Here is a 6,000-nt window from a genome sequence, read left to right on the forward strand (position 1 = left end):
ACCTCACCTCACCTCTCCATACCTCCAACTTATTTTTCCAGCCATGTCTGCAACTCTTAGAAAAACAATTAGGTTAGGGAAGAAAACCATGACCTTCTTATTAAAATGAAACATCCAATAATAATAAAGTGAGAATTTCTCAGAGGGCAGTCATCATTGTACATCAAAGCTCCAAAATATTTCCTGAAATTTATTTTCTCTTTGTGTTTCTTCCTAGGTACTATAGAGACTACTATATTGGCCAGGGGTGGAAATGGAGATTGGAGGGGAGACAAGTAGAGAAACTCTCTAAGAGCCACAATACTCATCTCTGAATATATTACAGCATTGTTGTCTTTATTAAAGGTTAACATAATGCTTTCAATTTATCATAGTGTGTCCATGAAGCAAAATCTCTCATACCTGTCATGAAAAAGAGCTTATACGTGATTCTAGATTTTAGGAGGTTTAAATTCAACAAAGCAAAGTTCAAAATGAGGTTCTTCTCTGGCCCAAGTTTGACTTTCTAGGTTCTACTTTCTAGTCTAGGGACTTAACTCTTCCCAAGCATTAACACAAGAAAAGCCCACTTTTTGAAGGAAGACTGCAGGAAAAGTTTATCAAACTACATTGCCATACTCGAACATATACAATAGATCCACACCTACCATATCAGGTACAGTTTCATAACACAGTATTCCCCATCCCCTCAAAAGTCTAAGTCCTGATTTTATTTAGCACCCATTCTGGTATATTAGGACTAGCAGACTAACAGAATGGTCACTCCATACAACCTAAAGAATGTCAGCTACTGATTCTGTTTGGAAATACCAAATTATTTTGATGCTACAAGGACCTATTAATTTTAATATTTCCAACTTAACTGACCATCACCAGAAGATGACATAAATATACTAAATAAGAACATGAGTATTTAGAGACACTTTCCTTGTTGAGGGATACAAAAAATATTTTTAAATTATAGTGCACAATCCAATTTTAATTTTTTTCCTTATATTCTCACAGAGCTCTTCTTTACTGTAGAGACGGGGTGTCTTATAAAAATGCAAATATATTCTTTTTATCTACATTAATATTAATAACTAGAATTTTTAAAAGGTAAAAATTTGTTTCAGTCTAGAGTCAAATCTGGAAAAAAATAAAATCCTTAATTCAGTTGATATATTTCAATATGAAATACTATTTTTCTTTTCACTTTAAAGGAAATAAACGTGGATAAATGTTATTAACGTTTAATGAATGATTAATAGCAGTGACTTTTCCATAATAATTTATTATAGAAGAGTTTTATCATGTTCAAAAGACATGTAAATAATTCTATGCAATGCCATTTATAAACGCTTTATAACGGTTTGATAGAACATTATTTAGAACCTGTTTCAAACATGAAATGGTAAAAACAAGCCTCCTAATGACTGAATCATAAAAGTCTGTGTTCTCATTAATCAAGTTTCTTAAATCATTCCTAAATGTTACCTCAATTCAAAATGCAACTTCCATTTCTTATTCAGTTTTGCCCTCAAGTAGGAATAGAGGAAATCTACAGCACTCAACCTGGAGTAAGCACCAGGCATAGAATTGTTAGGTGGAGTGGTAACAAAAGTTCTAGAGCATTACCTGTCATCCAAGCCTAGAATATTCTGTTACTAATTGTAGATAGATTTTTCAGTAAGAGATGTAGTAGGCAGGAATTTATGACAGATTTTTACACAAACCTTTCCAACTAATTTACTGATACTAAACCTAACTTAGAAATGAATGTCACCTATCATTGGAATATGGGAAATTTCCAACCATATGTGGCATTTTCCTCCTCTCTGGCTTCTTCATGGAAATTTCATCTTAATTCTGCCGTTGCAGATCCATGGTACATAATAAGCCTTCCAGAAACTGGCTGAGGAGAAAACTTCTCCCTGGCTTCCCCTGGGGGTGAGGAGTCAAGCAGTCCTGTCTCACTTGGGTGGGGTGGGGGGATTCCTTAGAGGTTGGTTCCTCCTTAGCCACTGGTCACAAATGAGATTTAAGGAATTTAAGAATACTTTCATTGTACCTCTTCTCCTTCATGCCCTTCATCTGCTTTCTTTAGGGACTAAACCATTGGTTAAATTCTTGAGCATGTGCAATCAGCAATACCACAGTCAGGTAAAAAAAAAAAATTATATATATATATATATATATATATGGGTAAAATAAACAAACCAAAGAAAATTTAAAAAATAATAAGGAAACTCCTACAGTACTATAGTGAACACTAATCCAAAATTTAACAAAAGCCATTTCACATGTAAAAGATGTTTTCAACTCTGTAGTTGTTGTGTTGTAAATAGGAGAGAGCTGTCCAGCCAATGTCTCCAGCCCTCGTGCCTTCTCCCTTGGTTTTCTCTTCAACCTTCGTCTTTCTCTCCTCACCACCCTCCTCCCTGTTCAGGTCTGCCTTCCCTGCCTCTATCTCCTCTTCTCTCCTCTTTATCTTACTTGCTGCTGCAGGATCCTTTTCCTCAACATAACTCTGGTCATAGCTCTCCTTCAAGGGCCTGTATTTCCTTACATTAGCATGTCTGACCCAAGTCCCTCAGAACACATTTGTCTGTGGACATGTTACATGGTGTCTGATGAAAAGAGGAATCTTTGATCAAATATACTTGAGGAATTCAGGATAAACAAAGTCAGTTTCTCTACTTCTCGTAATCTTTGATATCCCCAAAACTCAGTGTGAATTTTTAAGTTAGAGCTAAGATATGAAATACTTCCCAAATTTATTGGTCCATCAGAATCCCTTTTTGCAGAACATCTTCCAACATCTCAAAGGAGATTTAAGAACACATTTGAGATACTGGTCGACAGTATAATGAATCAATTCTAAACCTGATGTTCCATGAACTTCATAATAGGAGCTTGTATTAGTTTACTAGAGCTGCCATAACAAAGTACGATAAATTGGGAGGCTTAAAACAATAGAAAAGTCTTCTCTCATAGCTCTTAATGCTTGACGTTCAAAATCAAGGTGTCAGCAGGGCCATGCTCTCTCTGAAGTCTCCAGTCTCTTTCCATATCTCTTCTTGGCTTCCGGTGGTTGCCAGCATTTCTTGTCATTCCTTGCCTTGTAGCTGCATAACTCCAAACATAGTTGTATTATATGACTCACAAATATAACATACTTAAGGGAAAGACTTCTTATATTTCCTTCTACATCATAGCATATAATAACTGAAAATATTTTATCAAAACATGCCCACTGTGTTATTAAATCTGGGACTTGTAGCTATCTGTAAAGGTGTTGTCTTCTCAGGTAGTTCTTTTTGCTGAATCTTCTGCAATATTCATCAGACTGTGCTGCTGACATCCTTGTGCATAATGAACCTGGGGGCAAATATTTCAGATATTTTCTATAAGGAAGACTAAGTCTATAAATCGATTTCTTTGAGAGAAGAAATTTAAAAATTAAGTGTCTGGGACTCAAAGGGTCAGTTCAGAGTTTGTTCTTTGTTCAAACCATAACTTCTCTCTGCTCTTGGAACTCGACTCTTGGCAGAAAAATAGGACTAAAATGTTCTTTTGGGAATTAGAGAGAAGGAGCCAGAAAGGGCTGATGCTGATGTTTGCAATAAACTTTGAAGAATTTGGTAAATGTTCCATTTATCCTAAGCTAACCTTCTGACAATCTTAGAGAAAATCTCTTTATAATAATAGATTCTGAAGGTAATTATATATGTTTGCCTAGGCCTGGCCCCATAGCATGGGCAGAGCCAAGCCTCTACTTAGCGACTTTGCTACACATACATACCCATTCATAAATATGTACACATATCAAACACACACACATTCATAAATATGCACATATAGACACACAGACATTCATAAACACACAGACATTCATAAACACACACACACACACACACACACACACACAGACGTGCATGCACACACTAAAACCCTGCACTAATCTTTACATATCTTGAATATTCCAAATCTTCCAGGTAAAATGGAGAAAGAAATGTCCGTGATGGTTTCAGCATAAAATTTATAATTAGGAGTTTCTATTGTCTCACCATTGAGATAAGGAGCACAATGAAATAATGACAGCTAATTTGTTTTTAAATAGCATGGGAAGGCTTTCCTGGTGGCACAGTGGTTAAGAATCCTCCTGCCAATGCAGGGGACACGGGTTCGAGCCCTGAGCCGGGAAGATCCCACATGCTGTGGAGCAGTTAAGCTCGTGCGCCACAACTACTGAGCCTGCGCTCTAGAGCCCATGAGCCACAACTACTGAAGCCCGCACGCCTAGAGCCCATGCTCTGCAACAAGAGAAGCTACTGCAATGAGAACCCCACGCGCCGCAACAAAGAGTCGCCCCCGCTCACTGCAACTAGAGAAAGCCCGCGCGCAGCAACGAAGACCCAACTCAGCCATAAATAAATAAATAAATAAATAAATAAATGGATTTAAATAAATAAATAAATAAATAAATAGCATGCGAGAAGCTCCACACCTCAGATCCTGCAACAAGTATTGTTTTAAAAGAACGCCATGCCATGTCCTCTCCCACTTAATCTATGTGAGCCACACACACTGGCATTCATTTAATTTCTTAAATGCTGTGCCTTCTTCTTTCCTGATTCAAGACTTTGTCCTTGTTCCTTTCTGTCACCTAGTTAACTGGTACTCTTCTTCCAAATTCCAGGTTAAATAGGCCTTCCTTGTGGAAAATTTGACTAGAACAAGTACTAGGTGAGCTTCTCCTTTTATAGTCTTTTATAACCTTGAGTATATCTCTTTTTTTGTGCTTTCAAAGTTACAATTATACCTTTTTTTGTGATTATTTAATGAAAGTTTGTGTCCCAAACTAGACTATAAGCTAAGAAAGCTAGGATTATCTAATTTGCACAAAATTTTCTCCCCTGCACCTAATAAAGTGATTGGCGCATACATAGCAGATGAACAAAAAACATTTGTTGACTTGATGGGAGGTTAGCTCTGTAAAGTCAGAAAGCACAAAGCATCACTGCCTTGTATCAGAATACATTCAGCTGCAGAAAAGAAGAGCTAAATACAGCTCAAACTGTAAAGGAAATGTATTGGTTTACATAGTTGGAAAGTCCTGATGTGGGATGAATTTCAAGGATGGTTTGATTCAATAATCAATAGAATCTTCAAGAATCCTGATCCCTTTCATCTCTCTCCTTCTGCGGCATCATCTTAGACTTGGCTCTCATCCATCGTCACAAGATGGCTGCCAAAAACTCCAAAGGTTACATGCTTTCTTGTCCATATTCAGAAGAAAAAATATCTGCCACAGTAAAAGAAAGAAGTCTACAGGTTCACAGTAACTGGGCTGGCATAGATCATATGTCCAGCACTGCACCAGTGGCTGTAGCCAAAGAGAAAGGTATATGCTGACTGAGCTAAGCCAATCCAGGCTTACCGCTTGGTGCTAATGATCTCATAAACAGGTGGATACCTGAGGGAATATCTTGGTAGTCTAAAGAAAAGGAAGAGATAAATGGATACTGAATAGACATCACGCAGACTAAAATGTGCCATACTGATGCTATATAACTGTGCAGGACATACTGGGATACAGCTCATTAAGAGGGTTACAGAAAAGTGATAATGGACCTCATGGAGTGTTATGGACTCAATTGTGTCCCCTTCCCCCAAAATTATATGTTGAAGCCTTAACCCTCCAGTAACTCAGAATGTGATTGTATTTGGAGATAGGGTCTTTAAAAAGGTAATTATGTGGGGCCATTAGGGCAGGTTCTGATCCAATATGACTGGTGTCCTTATAAGAAGAGGAGATTAGGACACAAACAATACAGACAGAGGGATAGCCATGTGAGTTCACAGCAAGAAGTTGTCCATCTGCAAACCAAGGAGAGAGACCTCAGAAGAAACAAACCCAATGACACCCAGAACTGTGAGAAAATATATTTCTGTCATTTCAGCCACCCAGTCTGTGGAATTTTGTTATAGCAGCCCTAGAAAATTAATACATAGAGA

Source organism: Delphinapterus leucas, chromosome X (assembly GCF_059928025.1).
Source record: "Delphinapterus leucas isolate spDelLeu-1000000601 "Yukka" chromosome X, BTC_Dleu_Yukka2, whole genome shotgun sequence".
In the NCBI taxonomy this organism is placed as follows: Eukaryota; Metazoa; Chordata; class Mammalia; order Artiodactyla; family Monodontidae; genus Delphinapterus; species Delphinapterus leucas.